Genomic DNA, 20227 nt, shown 5'->3' on the forward strand with positions numbered 1-20227 from the left:
GTGGAGGCACCTCCAACAGCTTCATTAGTAGTCTAGTGGTTAGGATTTGCCATTCCACCGCAGCGGCCTGGGTAAGAATCCCTGTCAAAGAACACTTTTACGTAAATAAAAAAGTTAACTATTTTTTTACTTAAAACTTTCGTGACTGCAGGAATTCATATTCTTGGTTCGTTAGGTAAAGTCACGTAAATAAAAAACAAAAAATAATAAAAAATGCAATTAAAAAGAATAAAAATAAAATAAAGAAAAAATGCATAGAAAATAATGAAAGAAAAAAAACAACAATAAAAAGAGTTAAATAAAATTAAAAATGCGAAGTTTTTTTGCTTTTATCATTTTCAATTGATTTTTAATTTTGTCTTCGTATTTTTTTATTGTATGGTTTTTTGCTTTTATGATTTTCCATTCATTTTTTATTTTTGTTACTTTGAAAAAATATTGTCCTTTGTATTTTGTTGGCTTTTTATTTCTATTTACGTGACTTTACCGAATTAATCAATAATATAAATACTTTTAATTCAGGCATTCGTGGAACTGCTTTGAAAATGAAACCAAGATACTATTTCCCTTACGGGGATTCGATCCCGAGCGGGTGCGGAGGGAGCGCCAAAACCTAACCATTTGCCACACCAGGGAAATTGGTGATTGTGCCTCCACGTGTCCTGCTGTCCCGCATTATCACTGGGCTTGAACTTCTACTGCTGACCGAAGGTTTTCCCAGGCAGTCGCCATCTCTTACGGTATCACGATTCCACTGTCAATCCCGTGAACAGATTCCATTGCCCCATCATCTCTCGAGCGAGCTCTCGGTGTTGGAGGTGCCAGGACAGCAGGACATGTGGAGACACCTCAACCAGCTTCCCTGGTGGTCTACTGGTTAGGATTCGGCGCTCTCACCGCCTCGGCCCGGGTTCGATTCCCGATCAGGGAACACTTTTTATAAACAATAAAAAAGTAATTTTCTTCTTTACGGAAAAGTTTAACTGCTTTAAAAAATACACCAAGAGCCTCATTCCGTGACCGGGAACTAAACCCTGACGGCAGCACTGAGAGCTTCGAATTTTAACCACCATACCACCAGGGAAGTTGTTAGATGTACCTCCACGTGTCCTGCTGTCCCGCATCATCACCAGGCTTGATCTTCGATTGCTGACTGAAGTGTTCCCCAGGCATTCGCCATCTCTTATGGTCTCACGATTCCACGTAAATCTCGTGAACAGATTCCAATGCACCATCAACTCTCGAGCGAGCTCCCGGTGTTGGAGGTGCCAGGATAGCAGGACACGTGGAGGCACCTCCAACAGCTTCACTGGTAGTCTAGTGGTTAGGATTTGCCATTTCACCGCAGCGGCCTGGGCAAGAATCCCTGTCAAAGAACACTTTTTACGTAAATAAAAAAGTTACATTTTTTTTAACTTAAAACTTTCGTGACTGCAGGAATTCATATTCTTGGTTCGTTAAGTAAAGTCACGTAAATAAAAAGCGGCCTGGGTAAGAATCCCTGTCAAAGAACACTTTTTACGTAAATAATAAAGTTAATTTTTTTTTTACTTAAAACTTTCGTGACTGCAGGAATTCATATTCTTGGTTCGTTAAGTAAAGTCACGTAATTAAAAAGCGGCCTGGGTAAGAATCCCTGTCAAAGAACACTTTTTACGTAAATAATAAAGTTAAATTTTTTTTACTTAAAACTTTCGTGACTGCAGGAATTCATATTATTGGTTCGTTAGGTAAAGTCACGTAAATAAAAAAAACAAAAAAATAATTAAAAAATTCAATTCAAAAGTAAAAAAATAAAATAAAGATGAAAATGCATTGAAAATTATGAAAGAAAAAAACCAACCATAAAAAGAGTTAAATAAAATAAAAAATGCGAAGGTTTTTTGCTTTTATGATTTTCCATTCATTTTTTATTTTTGTTACTTAAAAAAAAACATTAGTATTTTGTTTACTTTTTATTTCTATTTACGTGACTTTACCGAATTAAACAGGACCCTGCGGGGTGGGCTGGTAGGAATAACACTTAGTACCGGTACAGGGATATCAACCGGGTATAGAGGAGTTAAAGAAAAAATTACTGTATTCTAGTGTAATGTTAATTAAAAGTGTTTGTTTTGACAAGAAACGCTGTGAGATTTAAAGACTCGCAGTCTTTCATTTCCAAACGATCACATCTGAGATTAATTGACCACCACCTTGTGCACTAGGCCTCGTTAAGCCTCCCGCACTAGGCCTCGCGAAGCCTGCCGCACTAGGCCTCGCGAAGCCTGCTGCACTAGGCCTCGCGAAGCCTTCTCTGCAGTAGACTTAGCGAAGCCTTCTGCACTAGGCCTCGCTAAGCCTCTGCAGTAGGCCTCGCGAAGCCTTCCCTGCAGTAGGCCTCGCGAAGCCTTCTCTGCAGTAGGCCTCGCAATGCCTTTTCTGCAGTAGGCCTCGCAAAGCCTGCCGCACTAGGCCTCGCGAAGCCTGCCGCACTAGGCCTCGCGCCGTGTTTTTCGTGCACAAATAAGGCGATTAAATGTATCTCGTCTCTGTGTTAATAAATGTATCTTGTCTCTGTGTTAAAAAAACGTGCTGCATTTCAGTAAAGTAAATTTGAAGCGAAGTTTAAAGTTTCACCGTGAGGCGCCGGAAGCGACGGCCATCTTGTTTAGTTCACAGATCGCAGGGGGCGCGGGCGGCCATCTTGTCGGACAGACGGACGGACGGACACATTAATCTATTGGTGGTCTGGTCCACTTCGATCCTACCAGTATCAATACTATAAATACTTTACCGAATTAATCAATACTATAAATACTTTTAATTCAGGTATTCGTGGAACTGCTTTGAAAATGAAACCAAAATACTATTTCCCTTACGGGGATTCGATCCAGAGCGGGGGTGGAGGGAGCGCCAAAACCTAACCAGTTGCCACACCAGAGAAATTGGTGATTGTGCCTCCACGTGTCCTGTTTTCCCGCATTATCACCAGGCTTGAATTTTTACTCCTGACCGAAGGTTTTCCCAGGCTGTCGCCATCTCTTACGGTATCACGATTCCACAGTCAAACCCGTGAACAGATTCCATTGCTCCAACAACTCTCGAGCGAGCTCCCGGTGTTGGAGGTGCCAAGACAGCAGGACATGTGGAGACACCTCAACCAGCTTCCCTGGTGGTCTAGTGGTTAGGTTTCGGCGCTCTCACCGCTGCGGCCTGGATTCGATTCTCGGTCAGGGAACAATTTTTATAAATGATAAAAAAAGTTATTTTCTTCTTTACGGAAACGTTTAACTGCTTTAAAAAAGACACCAAGAGCCTCATTCCGTGACCGGGAACTGAACCCAGACAGCAGCACTGAGAGCTTCGAATTTTAATCACCAGACCACCAGGGAAGTTGTTAGATGCACCTCCATGTGTCCTGCTGTCCCGCATCATCACCAGGCTTGATCTTCGATTGCTGACTGAAGTGTTCCCCAGGCAGTCGCCATCTCTTATGGTCTCACGATTCCAAGTAAATCTCGTGAACAGATTCCAATGCACCATCAACTCTCGAGCGAGCTCCCGGTGTTGGAGGTGCCAGGATAGCAGGACTCGTGGAGGCACCTCCAACAGCTTCACTGGTAGTCTAGTGGTTAGGATTTGCCATTTCACCGCAGCGGCCTGGGTGAGAGTCCCTGTCAAAGAACACTTTTTACGTAAATACAAAAGTAAATTTTTTTTTTACTTAAAACTTTCGTGACTGCAGAAATTCATATTCTTGGTTCGTTAAGTAAAGTCACGTAAATAAAAAGCGGCCTGGTAAGAATCCCTGTCAAAGAACACTTTTTACGTAAATAATAAAGTTAAATTTGTTTTACTTAAAACTTTCGTGACTGCAGGAATTCATATTATTGGTTCGTTAGGTAAAGTCACGTAAATAAAAAACTAAAAAATAATTTAAAAATTCAATTCAAAAGAAAAAAATTAAATAAAGATGAAAATGCATTGAAAATTATGAAAGAAGAAAACCAACCATAAAAAGAGTTAAATAAAATAAAAAATGCGAAGGTTTTTTGCTTTTATGATTTTCCATTCATTTTTTATTTTTGTTACTTAAAAAAAAACATTAGTATTTTGTTTACTTTTTATTTCTATTTACGTGACTTTACCGAATTAAACAGGACCCTGCGGGGTGGGCTGGTAGGAATAACACTTAGTACCGGTACAGGGATATCAACCGGGTATAGAGGAGTTAAAGAAAAAATTACTGTATTCTAGTGTAATGTTAATTAAAAGTGTTTGTTTTGACAAGAAACGCTGTGAGATTTAAAGACTCGCAGTCTTTCATTTCCAAACGATCACATCTGAGATTAATTGACCACCACCTTTTGCACTAGGCCTCGCGAAGCCTCCCGCACTAGGCCTCGCGAAGCCTGCCGCACTAGGCCTCGCGAAGCCTGCTGCACTAGGCCTCGCGAAGCCTTCTCTGCAGTAGACTTAGCGAAGCCTTCTGCACTAGGCCTCGCTAAGCCTCTGCAGTAGGCCTCGCGAAGCCTTCCCTGCAGTAGGCCTCGCGAAGCCTTCTCTGCAGTAGGCCTCGCAATGCCTTTTCTGCAGTAGGCCTCGCAAAGCCTGCCGCACTAGGCCTCGCGAAGCCTGCCGCACTAGGCCTCGCGCCGTGTTTTTCGTGCACAAATAAGGCGATTAAATGTATCTCGTCTCTGTGTTAATAAATGTATCTTGTCTCTGTGTTAAAAAAACGTGCTGCATTTCAGTAAAGTAAATTTGAAGCGAAGTTTAAAGTTTCACCGTGAGGCGCCGGAAGCGACGGCCATCTTGTTTAGTTCACAGATCGCAGGGGGCGCGGGCGGCCATCTTGTCGGACAGACGGACGGACGGACACATTAATCTATTGGTGGTCTGGTCCACTTCGATCCTACCAGTATCAATACTATAAATACTTTACCGAATTAATCAATACTATAAATACTTTTAATTCAGGTATTCGTGGAACTGCTTTGAAAATGAAACCAAAATACTATTTCCCTTACGGGGATTCGATCCAGAGCGGGGGTGGAGGGAGCGCCAAAACCTAACCAGTTGCCACACCAGAGAAATTGGTGATTGTGCCTCCACGTGTCCTGTTTTCCCGCATTATCACCAGGCTTGAATTTTTACTCCTGACCGAAGGTTTTCCCAGGCTGTCGCCATCTCTTACGGTATCACGATTCCACAGTCAAACCCGTGAACAGATTCCATTGCTCCAACAACTCTCGAGCGAGCTCCCGGTGTTGGAGGTGCCAAGACAGCAGGACATGTGGAGACACCTCAACCAGCTTCCCTGGTGGTCTAGTGGTTAGGTTTCGGCGCTCTCACCGCTGCGGCCTGGATTCGATTCTCGGTCAGGGAACAATTTTTATAAATGATAAAAAAAGTTATTTTCTTCTTAGATTTGAAGCTTTCGTGACTGCAATGATTCATATTCTCAGGTTTTTTCGGTAAAGTCACGTAGGTAAAAACATTAAAATTAATGAAAGTAAAATAAAACAAAACAAAATAAAATTCACGACGTTTCGGAGGCAACACAAGTCTCCGTCATCAGGTGGGACCGTCACAGCCGAATTAGCTGCATCAAGTGAAGCAATGATTCAAGATGTAATCCCTTATAAGCAAGTTGAAGGGAGGTGGAGAGGGGGGGGAGAGCTTATCAGGCTGTGGTAGCCAATGAATGGAAACGTATCGGGAGGGAGGAGGAGCGGTGATCAAAGACTGCACGCAGTGCTCAACACAATGAATGGAGACGTGTCGGGACGGAGGGCGAGCGGCGATCAAAGACTGCACGCAGTGCTCAACACAATGAATGGAGACGCGCCGGGACGGAGGGCGAGCGGTGATCAAAGACATCACGTAGTGCTCAACACAATGAATGGAAACGTGGCGAGCGGTGATCAAAGAACAATGAAGAGATTACTGTTAAACACTGTGGATGTTAACACTCGGTGAAGTAAATTAAAATAGTGCCTGTCAGATAAGATGGTCCAAAAAGTGTAATTAAGTCTTTTTTGCGTGGTTAATAACATCAACTCAGTAATCACTGGAAAGATGTTATTAACCACGCAAAAAAGACTTAATTACACTTTTTGGACCATCTTATCTGACAGGCACTATTTTAATTTACTTCACCGAGTGTTAACATCCACAGTGTTTAACAGTAATCTCTTCATTGTTCTTTGATCACCGCTCGCCACGTTTCCATTCATTGTGTTGAGCACTACGTGATGTCTTTGATCACCGCTCGCCCTCCGTCCCGGCGCGTCTCCATTCATTGTGTTGAGCACTGCGTGCAGTCTTTGATCGCCGCTCGCCCTCCGTCCCGACACGTCTCCATTCATTGTGTTGAGCACTGCGTGCAGTCTTTGATCACCGCTCCTCCTCCCTCCCGATACGTTTCCATTCATTGGCTACCACAGCCTGATAAGCTCTCCCCCCCCTCTCCACCTCCCTTCAACTTGCTTATAAGGGATTACATCTTGAATCATTGCTTCACTTGATGCAGCTAATTCGGCTGTGACGGTCCCACCTGATGACGGAGACTTGTGTTGCCTCCGAAACGTCGTGAATTTTATTTTGTTTTGTTTTATTTTACTTTCATTAATTTTAATGTTTTTACCTACGTGACTTTACCGAAAAAACCTGAGAATATTTTCTTCTTTACGGAAACGTTTAACTGCTTTAAAAAAGACACCAAGAGCCTCATTCCGTGACCGGGAACTGAACCCAGACAGCAGCACTGAGAGCTTCGAATTTTAATCACCAGACCACCAGGGAAGTTGTTAGATGCACCTCCATGTGTCCTGCTGTCCCGCATCATCACCAGGCTTGATCTTCGATTGCTGACTGAAGTGTTCCCCAGGCAGTCGCCATCTCTTATGGTCTCACGATTCCAAGTAAATCTCGTGAACAGATTCCAATGCACCATCAACTCTCGAGCGAGCTCCCGGTGTTGGAGGTGCCAGGATAGCAGGACTCGTGGAGGCACCTCCAACAGCTTCACTGGTAGTCTAGTGGTTAGGATTTGCCATTTCACCGCAGCGGCCTGGGTGAGAGTCCCTGTCAAAGAACACTTTTTACGTAAATACAAAAGTAATTTTTTTTTTTACTTAAAACTTTCGTGACTGCAGAAATTCATATTCTTGGTTCGTTAAGTAAAGTCACGTAAATAAAAAGCGGCCTGGTAAGAATCTCTGTCAAAGAACACTTTTTACGTAAATAATAAAGTTAAATTTGTTTTACTTAAAACTTTCGTGACTGCAGGAATTCATATTATTGGTTCGTTAGGTAAAGTCACGTAAATAAAAAACTAAAAAATAATTTAAAAATTCAATTCAAAAGAAAAAAATTAAATAAAGATGAAAATGCATTGAAAATTATGAAAGAAAAAAACCAACAATAAAAAGAGTTAAATAAAATTAAAAAATGCGAAGGTTTTTTGCTTTTATGATTTTCCATTCATTTTTTTATTTTTGTTACTTAAAAAAAAAACATTAGTATTTTGTTTACTTTTTATTTCTATTTACGTGACTTTACCGAATTAAACAGGACCCTGCGGGGTGGGCTGTTAGGAATAATACTTAGTACCGGTACAGGGATATCGACCGGGTATAGAAGAGTTAAAGAAAAAATTACTGTAGTCTAGTGTAATGTTAATTAAAAGTGTTTGTTTTGACAAGAAACGCTGTGAGATTTAAAGACTCCCAGTCTTTCATTTCCAAACGATCACATCTGAGATTAATTGACCACCACCTTTAGCACTAGGCCTCGCGAAGCCTCCCGCACTAGGCCTCGCGAAGCCTGCAGCACTAGGCCTCGCGAAGCCTTCTCTGCAGTAGACTTAGCGAAGCCTTCTGCACAAGGCCTCGCGAAGCCTCTGCAGTAGGCCTCGCGAAGCCTTCCCTGCAGTAGGCCTCGCGAAGCCTTCTCTGCAGTAGGCCTCACGCCGTGCTTTTCGTGCACAAATAAGGCGATTAAATGTATCTCGTCTCTGTGTTAATAAATGTATCTTGTCTCTGTGTTAAAAAAAAAACGTGCTGCGTTTCAGTAAAGTAAATTTGAAGCGAAGTTTAAAGTTTCACCGTGAGGCGCCGGAAGCGACGGCCATCTTGTTTAGTTCACAGATCGCAGGGGGCGCGGTCGGCCATCTTGTCGGACAGACGGACGGACGGACACATTAATCTATTGGTGGTCTGGTCCACTTCGTTCCTACCAGTATCAATACTATAAATACTTTACCGAATTAATCAATACTATAAATACTTTAAATTCAGGTATTCGTGGAACTGCTTTGAAAATGAAACCAAAATACTATTTCCCTTACGGGGATTCGATCCAGAGCGGGGGCGGAGGGAGCGCCAAAACCTAACCAGTTGCCACACCAGAGAAATTGGTGATTGTGCCTCCACGTGTCCTGTTTTCCCGCATTATCGCCAGGCTTGAACTTCTACTCCTGACCGAAGGTTTTCCCAGGCAGTCGCCATCTCTTACGGTATCACGATTCCACAGTCAAACCCGTGAACAGATTCCATTGCTCCAACAACTCTCGAGCGAGCTCCCGGTGTTGGAGGTGCCAGGACAGCAGGACATGTGGAGGCACCTCCAACAGCTTTACTGGTAGTCTAGTGGTTAGGATTTGCCATTTCACCGCAGCGGCCTGGGTGAGAATCCCTGTCAAAGAACACTTTTTACGTAAATAAAAAAGTTAACTATTTTTTTACTTAAAACTTTCGTGACTGCAGGAATTCATATTCTTGGTTCGTTAGGTAAAGTCACGTAAATAAAAAAAACAAAAAAAGAAATGCAATTAAAAAGAATAAAAATAAAATAAAGATAAAAATGCATTGAAAATTCTGAAAGAAAAAAAACAACAATAAAAATAGTTAAATAAAATAAAAAATGCGAAGGTTTTTTGCTTTTATTATTTTCAATTGATTTTTAATTTTGTCTTCGTATTTTTTTATTGTATGGTTTTTTGGTTTTATGATTTTCCATTCATTTTTAATTTTTGTTACTTTGAAAAAATATTGTCCTTTGTATTTTGTTTGCTTTTGATTTATATTTACGTGACTTTACCGAATTAATCAATAACATAAATACTTTTAATTCAGGCATTCGTGGAACTGCTTTGAAAATGAAACCAAAATACTATTTCCCTTATGGGGATTCGATCCCGAGCGGGGGCGGAGGGAGCGCCAAAACCTAACCAGTTGCCACACCAGGGAAATTGGTGATTGTGCCTCCACGTGTCCTGCTGTCCCGCATTATCACCAGGCTTGAACTTCTACTGCTGACCGAAGGTTTTCCCAGGCAGTCGCCATCTCTTACGGTATCACGATTCCACAGTCAATCCCGTGAACAGATTCCATTGCTCCATCAACTCTCGAGCGAGCTCCCGATGTTGGAGGTGCCAGGACAGCTGGACATGTGGAGACATCTTAACCAGCTTCCCTTTTGGTCTATTGGTTAGGATTCGGCGCTCTCACCGCCGCGGCCCGGGTTCGATTCCCGGTCAGAGAACACTTTCTTTTATAAACAATAAAAAAAGTAATTTTCTTCTTTACGGAAAAGTTTAACTGCTTAAAAAAATACACCAAGAGCCTCATTCCGTGACCGGGAACTAAACCCTGACGGCAGCACTGAGAGCTTCGAATTTTAATCACCAGACCACCAGGGAAGTTGTTAGATGTACCTCCACGTGTCCTGCTGTCCCGCATCATCACCAGGCTTGATCTTCGATTGCTGACTGAAGTGTTCCCCAGGCATTCGCCATCTCTTATGGTCTCACGATTCCACGTAAATCTCGTGAACAAATTCCAATGCACCATCAACTCTCGAGCGAGCTCCCGGTGTTGGAGGTGCCAGGATAGCAGGACACGTGGAGGCACCTCCAACAGCTTCACTGGTAGTCTAGTGTTTAGGATTTGCCATTTCACCGCAGCGGCCTGGGTGAGAATCCCTGTCAAAGAATGCTTTTTACGTAAATAAAAAAGTTAACTATTTTTTTACTTAAAACTTTCGTGACTGCAGGAATTCATATTCTTGGTTCGTTAGGTAAAGTCACGTAAATAAAAAAACAAAAAATAATAAAAAATGCAATTAAAGAGAATAAAAATAAAATAAAGATAAAAATGCATTGAAAATTATGAAAGAAAAAAACCAACAATAAAAAGAGTTAAATACAATTAAAATGCGAAGGTTTTTTATTTTATTATTTTCAATTAATTTTTAATTTTGTCTTCGTATGTTTTAATTGTATGGTTTTTTTTTTATGATTTTCCATTCATTTTTTTATTATTGTTGCTATGAAAAAATATTGTCCTTTGTATTTTGTTTGCTTTTTATTTCTATTTACGTGACTTTCCGAATTAATCAATAATATACATACTTTTAATTCAGGCATTCGTGGAACTGCTTTGAAAATTAAACCAAAATACTATTTCCCTTACGGGGATTCGATCCAGAGCGTGGCCGGAGGGAGCGCCAAAACCTAACCATTTGCCTCACCAATGAAATTGGTGATTGTGCCTCCACGTGTCCTGCTGTCCCGCATTATCACTGGGCTTGAACTTCTACTGCTGACCGAAGGTTTTCCCAGGCAGTCGCCATCTCTTACGGTATCACGATTCCACAGTCAATCCCGTGAACAGATTCCATTGCTCCATCAACTCTCGAGCGAGCTCCCGGTGTTGGAGGTGCCAGGATAGCAGTACATGTTGAGGCACCTCCAACAGCTTCACTGGTAGTCTGGTGTTTAGGATTTGCCATTTCACGGCAGTGGCCTGGGTAAGAATCCCTGTCAAAGAACACTTTTTACGTAAATAAAAAAGTTAACTATTTTTTTACTTAAAACTTTCGTGACTGCAGGAATTCATATTCTTGGTTCGTTAGGTAAAGTCACGTAAATAAAAAACAAAAAATAATAAAAAATGCATTTAAAAAGAATACAAATCAAATAAATATAAAAATGCATTGAAAATTATGAAAGAAAAAAACCAACAATAAAAAGAGTTAAATAAAATTAAAAATGCGAAGGTTTTTTGCTTTTATCATTTTCAATTGATTTTTAATTTTGTCTTCGTATTTTTTTATTGTATGGTTTTTTGCTTTTATGATTTTCCATTCATTTTTTATTTTTGTTACTTTGAAAAAATATTGTCTTTTGTATTTTGTTTGCTTTTGATTTATATTTACGTGACTTTACCGAATTAATCAATAACATAAATACTTTTAATTCAGGCATTCGTGGAACTGCTTTGAAAATGAAACCAAAATACTATTTCCCTTATGGGGATTCGATCCCGAGCGGGGGCGGAGGGAGCGCCAAAACCTAACCAGTTGCCACACCAGGGAAATTGGTGATTGTGCCTCCACGTGTCCTGCTGTCCCGCATTATCACCAGGCTTGAACTTCTACTGCTGACCGAAGGTTTTCCCAGGCAGTCGCCATCTCTTACGGTATCACGATTCCAAAGTCAATCCCGTGAACAGATTCCATTGCTCCATCAACTCTCGAGCGTGCGCCCGATGTTGGAGGTCCCAGGACAGCAGGACATGTGGAGACATCTTAACCAGCTTCCCTGGTGGTCTAGTGGTTAGGATTCGGCGCTCTCACTGCCGCGGCCCGGGTTCGATTCCCGGTCAGGGAACACTTTTTTATAAACAATAAGAAAGTAATTTTCTTCTATACCGGAAAGTTTAACTGCTTTAAAAAATACACCAAGAGCCTCATTCCGTGACCGGGAACTAAACCCTGACCGCAGCACTGAGAGCTTCGAATTTTAATCACCAGACCACCAGGGAAGTTGTTAGATGTACCTCCACGTGTCCTGCTATCCCGCATCATCACCAGGCTTGATCTTCGATTGCTGACTGAAGTGTTCCCCAGGCATTCGCCATCTCTTATGGTCTCACGATTCCATGTAAATCTCGTGAACAGATTCCAATGCACCATCAACTCTTGAGCGAGCTCCCGGTGTTGGAGGTGCCAGGATTGCAGGACACGTGGAGGCACCTCCAACAGCTTCACTGGTAGTCTAGTGGTTAGGATTTGCCATTCCACCGCAGCGGCCTGGGTAAGAATCCCTGTCAAAGAACACTTTTTACGTAAATAAAAAAGTTAACTATTTTTTTACTTAAAACTTTCGTGACTGCAGGAATTCATATTCTTGGTTCGTTAGGTAAAGTCACGTAAAAAATAAAAAAATAAAAAATGCAATTAAAAAGAATAAAAATTATATAAAGAAAAAATGCATAGAAAATAATGAAAGAAAAAAAACAACAATAAAAAGAGTTAAATAAAATTAAAAATGCGAAGGTTTTTTGCTTTTATCATATTCAATTGATTTTTAATTTTGTCTTCGTATTTTTTTATTGTATGGTTTTTTGCTTTTATGATTTTCCATTCATTTTTTATTATTGTTGCTATGAAAAAATTATTGTCCTTTTTGTTGTGTTTGCTTTTTATTTCTATTTACGTGACTTTATCGAATTAATCAATAATATAAATACTTTTAATTCAGGCATTCGTGGAACTGCTTTGAAAATGAAACCAAAATACTATTTCCCTTACGGGGATTCGATTCCGAGCGGGGGCGGAGGGAGCGCCAAAACCTAACCATTTGCCACACCAGGGAAATTGGTGATTGTGCCTCCACGTGTCCTGCTGTCCCGCATTATCACTGGGCTTGAACTTCTACTGCTGACCGAAGGTTTTCCCAGGCAGTCGCCATCTCTTACGGTATCACGATTCCACAGTCAATCCCGTGAACAGATTCCATTGCTCCATCAACTCTCGAGCGAGCTCCCGGTGTAGGAGGTGCCAGGACAGCAGGACATGTGGAGACATCTCAACCAGCTTCCCTGGTGGTCTAGTGGTTAGGATTCGGTGCTCTGACTGCCGCGGCCCGGGTTCGATTCCCGTCAGGGAACACTTTTTTTTTTATAAACAATAAAAAAAGTTATTTTCTTCTTTACGGAAAAGTTTAACTGCTATAAAAAAGACACCAAGAGCCTTATTCCGTGACCGGGAACTGAACCCAGACTGCAGCACTGAGAGCATCGAATTTTAATCGCCAGACCATCAGGGAAGTTGTTAGATGTACCTCCACGTGTCCTGCTGTCCGGTAACATCACCAGGCTTGATCTTCGATTGCTGACTGAAGTGTTCTCCAGGCAGTCGCCATCTCTTATGGTCTCACGATTCCACGTAAATCTCGTGAACAGATTCCAATGCACCATCAACTCTCGAGCCAGCTCCCGATGTTGGAGGTGCCAGGATAACAGGACACGTGGAGGCACCTCCAACAGCTTCATTGGTAGTCTAGTGGTTAGGATTTGCCATTTCACCGCAGCGGCCTGGGTAAGAGTCCCTGTCAAAGAACACTTTTTACGTAAATAAAAAAAGTTAACTATTTTTTTGCTTAAAACTTTCGTGACTGCAGGAATTCATATTCTTGGTCCGTTAGGTAAAGTCACGTAAATTAAAAACAAAAAATAAAAAAAAATGCAATTAAAAAGAATAAAAATAAAATAAAGATAAAAATGCATTGAAAATTATGAAAGAAAAAACCAACAATTAAAAGAGTTAAATAAAATAAAAAATGCAAAGGTTTTATGCTTTTATGATTTTCCATTCATTTTTTTATTTTTGTTACTTAAAAAAAATTAGTATTTTGTTTACTTTTTATTTCTATTTACATGACTTTACCGAATAAATCAATAATATAAATACTTTTAATTCAGGCATTCGTGGAACTGCTTTGAAAATGAATCCAAAATACTATTTCCCTTACGGGGATTCGATCCCAAGCGGGGGCAGAGGGAGCGCCAAAACCTAACCAGTTGCCACACCAGGGAAATTGGTGATTGTGCCTCCACGTGTCCTGCTGTCCCGCATTATCACTGGGCTTGAACTTCTACTGCTGACCGAAGGTTTTCCCAGGCAGTCGCCATCTCTTACGGTATCACGATTCCACAGTCAATCCCGTGAACAGATTCCATTGCTCCATCAACTCTCGAGCGAGCTCCCGGTGATGGAGGTGCCAGGACAGCAGGACATGTGGAGACACGTCAACCAGCTTCCCGGTTGGTCTAGTGGTTAGGATTAGGTGCTTTCACCGCTGCGGCCCGGGTTCGATTCCCGGTCAGGGAATGCTATTTTTGTAAACAATGAAAAAAGTTATTTTCTTCTTTACGAAAAGTTTAACTGCTTTAAAAAAGACACCAAGAGCCTCATTCCGTGACCGGGAACTGAACCCAGACCGCAGCACTGAGAGCTTCGAATTTTAATCGCCAGACCATCAGGGAAGTTGTTAGATGTACCTCCACGTGTCCTGCTGTCCGGTAACATCACCAGGCTTGATCTTCGATTGCTGACTGAAGTGTTCCCCAGGCAGTCGCCATCTCTTATGGTCTCACGATTCCACGTAAATCTCGTGCACAGATTCCAATGCACCATCAACTTTCGAGCCAGCTCACGATGTTGGAGGTGCCAGGATAGCAGGACACGTGGAGGCACCTCCAACAGCTTCATTGGTAGTCTAGTGGTTAGGATTTGCCATTTCACCGCAGCGGCCTGGGTAAGAATCCCTGTCAAAGAACAATTTTTACGTAAATAAAAAAAGTTAACTATTTTTTTGCTTAAAACTTTCGTGACTGCAGGAATTCATATTCTTGGTCCGTTAGGTAAAGTCACGTAAATTAAAAACAAAAAATAATAAAAAAAATGCAATTAAAAAGAATAAAAATAAAATAAAGATAAAAATGCATAGAAAATTATGAAAGAAAAAAAACAACAATTAAAAGAGTTAAATAAAATAAAAAATGCGAAGGTTTTTTGCTTTTATGATTTTCCATTCATTTTTTTATTTTTGTTACTTAAAAAAAAATTAGTATTTTGTTTACTTTTTATTTCTATTTACATGACTTTACCGAATTAATCAATACTATAAATACTTTTAATTCAAGTATTCGTGGAACTGTTTTGAAAATGAAACCAAAATACTATTTCCCTTATGGGGATTCGATCCCAAGCGGGGGCGGAGGGAGCGCCAAAAACTAACCAGTTGCCACACCAGGGAAATTGGTGATTGTCCCTCCACGTGTCCTGCTGTCCCGCATTATCACCAGGCTTGAACTTCTACTGCTGACCGAAGGTTTTCCCAGGCAGTCGCCATCTCTTACGGTATCACGATTCCACAGTCAATCCCGTGAACAGATTCCATTGCTCCATCAACTCTCGAGCGAGCTCCCGGTGTTGGAGGTGCCAGGACAGCAGGACATGTGGAGACACCTCAACCCGATTTCCTAGTGGTCTAGTGGTTAGGATTCGGCGCTCTCACCGCCGCGGCCCGGGTTCGATTCCCGGTCAGGGAACACTTTTTTATAAACAATAAAAAAAAGTTATTTTCTTCTTTACGGAAAAGTTTAACTGCTTTAAAAAAGACACAAAGAGCCTCATTCGGTGACCGGGAACTGAACCCAGACCGCAGCACTGAGAGCTTCGAATTTTAATCACCAGACCACCAGGGAAGTTGTTAGATGTCCTCCACGTGTCCTGCTGTCCGGTAACATCACCAGGCTTGATCATCGATTGCTGACTGAAGTGTTCCCCAGGCAGTCGCCATCTCTTATGGTCTCACGATTCCACGTAAATCTCGTGAACAGATTCCAATGCACCATCAACTCTCGAGCCAGCTCCCGATGTTGGAGGTGCCAGGATAGCAGGACACGTGGAGGCACCTCCAACAGCTTCACTGGTAGTCTAGTGGTTAGGATTTGCCATTTCACCGCAGCGGCCTGGGTGAGAGTCCCTGTCAAAGAACACTTTTTACGTAAATAAAAAAGTTAACTATTTTTTTACTTAAAACTTTCGTGACTGCAGGAATTCATATTCTTGGTTCGTTAGGTAAAGTCACGTAAATAAAAACAAAAAATAATAAAAAAATGCCAGTAAAAAGAATAAAAATGAAATAAAGAAAAAATGCATTGAAAATTATGAAAGAAAAAAACCAACAATAAAAAGAGTTAAATAAAATTAAAAATGCGAAGGTTTTTTGCTTTCATTATTTTCAATTGATTTTTAATTTTGTCTTCGTATTTTTTTATTGTTTGGTTTTTTGCTTTTATGATTTTCCATTCATTTTTTATTTTTGTTACTTTGAAAAATTATTGTCTTTTGTATTTTGTTTGCTTTTTATTTCTATTTACGTGACTTTACCGAATTAATCAATAATATAAATACTTTTAATTCAGGCATTCGTGGAACTGCTTTGAAAATGAATCCAAAATACTATTTCCCTTACGGGGATTCGATCCCGAGCGGGGGCGGAGGGAGCGCCAAAACCTAACCAGTTGCCACACCAGGTAAATTGGTGATTGTGCCTCCACGTGTCCTGCTGTCCCGCATTATCACTGGGCTTGAACTTCTACTGCTGACCGAAGGTTTTCCCAGGCAGTCGCCATCTCTTACGGTATCACGATTCCACAGTCAATCCCGTGAACAGATTCCATTGCTCCATCAACTCTCGAGCGAGCTCCCGGTGTTGGAGGTGCCAGGACAGCAGGACATGTGGAGACACGTCAACCAGTTTCCCAGTTGGTCTAGTGGTTAGGATTAGGTGCTTTCACTGCCGCGGCCCCGGTTCGATTCCCTGTCAGGGAATACTATTTTTGTAAACAATGAAAAAAGTTATTTTCTTCTTTACGAAAAGTTTAACTGCTTTAAAAAAAGACACCAAGAGCCTCATTCCGTGACCGGGAACTGAACCCAGACCACAGCACTGAGAGCTTCGAATTTTAATCACCAGACCACCAGGGAAGTTGTTAGATGTACCTCCACGTGTCCTGCTGTCCCGCACCATCACCAGGCTTGATCTTCGATTGCTGACTGAAGTGTTCCCCAGGCAGTCGCCATCTCTTATGGTCTCACGATTCCACGTAAATCACGTGCACAGATTCCAATGCACCATCAACTTTCGAACCAGCTCCCGATGTTGGAGGTGCCAGGATAGCAGGACACGTGGAGGCACCTCCAACAGCTTCATTGGTAGTCTAGTGGTTAGGATTTGCCATTTCACCGCAGCGGCCTGGGTAAGAATCCCTGTCAAAGAACACTTTTTACGTAAATAAAAAAAGTTAACTATTTTTTTGCTTAAAACTTTCGTGACTGCAGGAATTCATATTCTTGGTCCGTTAGGTAAAGTCACGTAAATTAAAAACAAAAAATAAAAAAAAATGCAATTAAAAAGAATAAAAATAAAATAAAGATAAAAATGCATTGAAAATTATGAAAGAAAAAAAACAACAATTAAAAGAGTTATATAAAATAAAAAATGCGAAGGTTTTTTGCTTTTATGATTTTCCATTCATTTTTTTATTTTTGTTACTTAAAACAAAAATTAGTATTTTGTTTACTTTTTATTTCTATTTACATGACTTTACCGAATTAATCAATACTATAAATACTTTTAATTCAGGTATTCGTGGAACTGTTTTGAAAATGAAACCAAAATACTATTTCCCTTATGGGGATTCGATCCCAAGCGGGGGCGGAGGGAGCGCCAAAACCTAACCAGTTGCCACACCAGGGAAATTGGTGATTGTCCCTCCACGTGTCCTGCTGTCCCGCATTATCACCAGGCTTGAACTTCTACTGCTGACCGAAGGTTTTCCCAGGCAGTCGCCATCTCTTACGGTATCACGATTCCACAGTCAATCCCGTGAACAGATTCCATTGCTCCATCAACTCTGGAGCGAGCTCCCGGTGTTGGAGGTGCCAGGACAGCAGGACATGTGGAGACACCTCAACCAGATTTCCTGGTGGTCTAGTGGTTAGGATTCGGCGCTCTCACCGCCGCGGCCCGGGTTCGATTCCCGGTCAGGGAACACTTTTTTATAAACAATAAAAAAAGTTATTTTCTTCTTTACGGAAAAGTTTAACTGCTTTAAAAAAGACACAAAGAGCCTCATTCGGTGACCGGGAACTGAACCCAGACCGCAGCACTGAGAGCTTAGAATTTTAATCACCAGACCACCAGGGAAGTTGTTAGATGTCCTCCACGTGTCCTGCTGTCCGGTAACATCACCAGGCTAGATCATCGATTGCTGACTGAAGTGTTCCCCAGGCAGTCGCCATCTCTTAAGGTCTCACGATTCCACGTAAATCTCGTGAACAGATTCCAATGCACCATCAACTCTCGAGCCAGCTCCCGATGTTGGAGGTGCCAGGATAGCAGGACACGTGGAGGCACCTCCAACAGCTTCATTGGTAGTCTAGTGGTTAGGATTTGCCATTTCACCGCAGCGGCCTGGGTAAGAATCCCTGTGAAAGAACACTTTTTACGTAAATATAAAAGTTAACTATTTTTTTGCTTAAAACTTTCGTGACTGCAGGAATTCATATTCTTGGTCCGTTAGGTAAAGTCACGTAAATAAAAAACAAAAAATAATAAAAAATGCAATTAAAAAGAATAAAAATAAAATAAAGATAAAAATGCATTGAAAATTATGAAAGAAAATAACCAACAAAAAAAAGTTAAATAAAATTATAAATTCGAAGTTTTTTTATTTTATTATTTTCAATTCATTTTAAATTTTGTCTTCGTATTTTTTATTGTATGGTTTTTTGCTTTTATTATTTTCCATTCATTTTTTTATTTTTATTTCTTAAAAACAATATTTGTATTTTGTTTACTTTTTTTCTATTCATGTGACTTTACCGAATTAATCAATAATATAAATACTTTTAATTGAGGCATTCGTGGAACTGCTTTGAAAATGATACCAAAATACTATTTCCTTTACGGGGATTCGATCCCGAGCGGGGGCGGAGGGAGCGGCAAAACCTAACCAGTTGCCACACCAGGGAAATTGGTGATTGTGCCTCCACGTGTCATGTTTTCCCGCATTATCACCAGGCTTGAACTTCTACTGCTGACCGAAGGTTTTCCCAGGCAGTCGCCATCTCTAACGGTATCACGATTCCACAGTCAATCCCGTGAACAGATTCCATTGCTCCATCAACTCTCGAGCGAGCTCCCGGTGTTGGAGGTGCCAGGACAGCAGGACATGTGGAGACACCTCAACCAGCTTACCTGGTGGTCTAGTGGTTAGGATTCGGTGCTCTCATCGCCGCGGCCCGGGTTCGATTCCCGGTCAGGGAACCATTTTTTTTATAAACAATAAGAAAAGTTATTTTCTTCTTTACGGAAAAGTTTAACTGCTTTAAAAAAGACACAAAGAGCCTCATTCGGTGACCGGGAACTGAACCCAGACCGCAGCACTGAGAACTTCAAATTTTAATCACCAGACCACCAGGGAAGTTGTTAGATGTCCTCCACGTGTCCTGCTGTCCGGTAACATCACCAGGCTTGATCATCGATTGCTGACTGAAGTGTTCCCCAGGCAGTCGCCATCTCTTATGGTCTCACGATTCCACGTAAATCTCGTGAACAGATTCCAATGCACCATCAACTCTCGAGCCAGCTCCCGATGTTTGAGGTGCCAGGATAGCAGGACACGTGGAGGCACCTCCAACAGCTTCACTGGTAGTCTAGTGGTTAGGATTTGCCATTTCACCGCAGCGGCCTGGGTAAGAGTCCCTGTCAAAGAACACTTTTTACGTAAATAAAAAAGTTAACTATTTTTTTACTTAAAACTTTCGTGACTGCAGGAATTCATATTCTTGGTTCGTTAGGTAAAGTCACGTAAATAAAAACAAAAAATAATAAAAAATGCAATTAAAAAGAATAAAAATAAAATAAAGAAAAAATGCATTGAAAATTATGAAAGAAAAAAAACAACAATAAAAAGAGTAAAATAAAATTAAAAATGCGAAGGTTTTTTGCTTTCATTATTTTCAATTGATTTTTAATTTTGTCTTCGTATTTTTTTATTGTTTGGTTTTTTGCTTTTATGATTTTCCATTCATTTTTTATTTTTGTTACTTTGAAAAATTATTGTCTTTTGTATTTTGTTTGCTTTTTATTTCTATTTACGTGACTTTACCGAATTAATCAATAGTATAAATACTTTTAATTCAGGCATTCGTGGAACTGCTTTGAAAATGAAACCAAAATACTATTTCCCTTACGGGGATTCGATTCCGAGCGGGGGCGGAGGGAGCGCCAAAACCTAACCAGTTGCCACACCAGGGAAATTGGTGATTGTGCCTCCACGTGTCCTGCTGTCCCGCATTATCACTGGGCTTGAACTTC

The 20227-nt window shown here is 41.0% G+C and overlaps 4 non-coding genes across 4 annotated transcripts; all 4 read left to right on the forward strand.

Annotated features, from left to right (window-relative positions):
* Nucleotides 1-11587: 11587 nt before the first annotated feature.
* On the forward strand, nucleotides 11588-11659 carry TRNAE-CUC (transfer RNA glutamic acid (anticodon CUC)). Its single transcript has one exon. It is a non-coding gene; the product is annotated as a tRNA-Glu (tRNA).
* Nucleotides 11660-15314: 3655 nt separating this feature from the next.
* Nucleotides 15315-15386, forward strand: TRNAE-CUC (transfer RNA glutamic acid (anticodon CUC)). The gene has a single exon. It is a non-coding gene; the product is annotated as a tRNA-Glu (tRNA).
* A 2439-nt stretch (nucleotides 15387-17825) lies between these two features.
* On the forward strand, nucleotides 17826-17897 carry TRNAE-CUC (transfer RNA glutamic acid (anticodon CUC)). The gene has a single exon. It is a non-coding gene; the product is annotated as a tRNA-Glu (tRNA).
* Nucleotides 17898-19102: 1205 nt separating this feature from the next.
* Nucleotides 19103-19174, forward strand: TRNAE-CUC (transfer RNA glutamic acid (anticodon CUC)). The gene has a single exon. It is a non-coding gene; the product is annotated as a tRNA-Glu (tRNA).
* The last annotated feature ends 1053 nt before the right edge of the window (nucleotides 19175-20227 follow it).

The sequence above is a fragment of the Lampetra fluviatilis genome, chromosome 14 (assembly GCF_964198595.1).
Source record: "Lampetra fluviatilis chromosome 14, kcLamFluv1.1, whole genome shotgun sequence".
In the NCBI taxonomy this organism is placed as follows: domain Eukaryota; kingdom Metazoa; phylum Chordata; class Hyperoartia; order Petromyzontiformes; family Petromyzontidae; genus Lampetra; species Lampetra fluviatilis.